This window comes from Sciurus vulgaris (assembly GCF_902686455.1).
Source record: "Sciurus vulgaris genome assembly, chromosome: 5".
Classification (NCBI taxonomy): domain Eukaryota; kingdom Metazoa; phylum Chordata; class Mammalia; order Rodentia; family Sciuridae; genus Sciurus; species Sciurus vulgaris.
Window position 1 is genome coordinate 114,866,367 of NC_136465.1, and position 2,616 is coordinate 114,868,982.

Genomic DNA, 2,616 nt, shown 5'->3' on the forward strand with positions numbered 1-2,616 from the left:
CCATCCATTTTTTTGCAGAGAACACTGGGATGGGTGACATACCTGAACATGATGCTGGGTGGCTTGCTCTACAGCTGTAGGAAATGTCAGACAACTCTGTTTTCCAGTGGGACAGGGTGCTGCCTTAGGTCCACTGTGGAGTCCAGAGGCTGCTGAGAGAACATTTCACACAGTGCTTGATAAGATAAACGCTCTCGGGCATCAACCTGTCTCTGGACTTGTAGTCCCAAATTCCAAGATGTCACTTGGTGTGAATTTTTCTGAGACGTCAGGAACCTTTTCCCCCACAGACTTGAGGGGACCAAGAGAAGCATTAGGACTGCCATTTCAACCACCAAAAGCAGTATGTGACAAAGGAGCTGGGAGGAATTGGGGAGGATCATTAGCCTACAGGTCAGGTGCCTGTCTCTGCCTTGGGATTGGACAGGTATGCAGTTGGATGTTTAAGGTGTTGGTTAGTGCAGAAATAGGCTAAGGGCTGAGGATGTATTTGGAAGGAGGGAGACAGCCTTTCACTCCTTATCAGTGTGGGCAAACTAGTGGGAGAAGGAAGAGCAAGGTATCTCATGAAGGAAGCATTTTGATGATCAGAGTCAGGAAGAACGCTGGAGTGACAAAAGTGCTTCAGAGAGGATGGGAAGGTGGAAATGACAGAACCAGGCCAGCGTGTGCCTGGGAGGAGCAGGGTGGAAGGGAATGGGGAGGTGACCAGGGCCAGATCCTCTTTCAGTTATGTGTTCAAGGTCCTCCATAAGAAGAGGGGTTGAAGGAAGCCAAGTCAGGGCTCTGGAGGAATCCATCCAACTCCAAAAAGAGTTCCCAGCACACCAGTTTCCTTTCCTCTCCGATGCTTTCCTCAGGGTTGCACCTCCCTTCTTATCCCCACCTAATTTGAGCTTCTCATTTCCACTTCCGCACCACTATAGCATCCACCGCACTGTATTACATGATTTAAAAAAAAAAAATGTAGCCAGGGAAAAATATACCAATGATTCCTCAGTGAGATACATGAGGGCCCTGGCTTAAACAATGTGACTAGCTGAGATGCAGTCTTGGGGAACCCTGTCTTACCATATCTAGCTTTGGGTTAAACTCCCTTCTTTCAGTAAAGGGGAAATATCTGATCAATGAGGATGTAATATGTAATTCCTTCCAATTTGGGATGATTTAGAGTAATTCCTATCCCAAAAGATTCAAGTCAAAATCACCTGACTCATATAGTACAAAAATCCTAGATAGCAGAAAGCCTCAAACCATCTGCTTTGAGATTTCTTGGCATCTAATGGCTGCATCCATCTTTAATCCTTTATGATCTCACCTGAAGCCTCCGGTTGGGATTAACGACAGATCATCGATAACTCTGGCCAAGTCTGTGGAACTAATGTTGCCAGCAAGGCCTTGTGAGCATCTGATAATATTCTTCCCCCTTTTCCCTGCCCCTCCCTCTGCCATTTGAGGGAAATAGCCTGGATTTTTCCAGATAGACATGGGAAAACACACATGGCTGGGAAAGTCTGGACCCTGGGCAGGAATGGTTGATTGGCTAATCACTGCTTTCTTTTTCATTTCTACTACAGAAACTGGAAAAGTGAAGTAATCTATCTTGTTTTTAAAGTGGAATTTTTTTTGAGGTACATTTGCATACAGTGAAATACACAGATATTAAGTATAAAGTCCATCTTATTTTGACAAATTCATGCACCTCTATAACCCACATAATATCAAGATACAGAATATTTCCAGAAAATTCCTTTTTGCCCCTTCCCTATGATTTCTGCTTAGCCTAGCAAAGAGTGTTTTGATTTTTCCACCTAAGCATCATATAATATGCCTTATTTATACTATAGTATATTAATATACATATGTATACATGCACACACACACACACATATATATATGTATATAGTTATATACGTTGTGTGTGTCTGAACTTTTCACTCAACAAAATATTCTTGACATCCATTAGGACATTGTGGGAATTAGCAGCTCATTTTCCTTTATATCCGAGTGGTGTGTCATTGTATGAATATGCCACAGCTTGTTTGCCCGTTCCTCCTGGTAAGTTCCTAGGAGGTTTCCAGTGTGGCGTTACCTTGAATAAAGGAGGTGAACATACTTGTGAGCATTTCTGCAGACATATATTTCCATTTAATTAAATATTATTTAAAAGAGTTAAACGGGATTGCATCAAAGACAAACATATTAATTTTTGAAAGTAGTTGTACCATTTTTAAAAAGACACTTTAGTTTTTAGGTTCATAGCAAAATTGGACAGTAAGTACAGCAATTTCCCATATACCCTGCCCCACATGCACAGCCTCTCCACTCTCAACATCCCCCAGCAGAGTGCTGCATTTCTTACAATTGATGAATCTACTACACTGGCAGGTCACTGTTACCCAAAGTCCATAGTTGACTTTAGGGCTCACTCCTGTTGTTGTATATTCATTGGATCTGAAAAATATGTAATGATATGTATTACAATCATCTGGGCCTGAGGTGAAGCAGGATATCCTCGTGTGTGTGGCACAGGAAAGCAACTGGGGACATGGCAATGACACCAAAAAGCTCTGCTCAATAAGGACAAAATATAAACCTCAAAGACACACCCAAAGG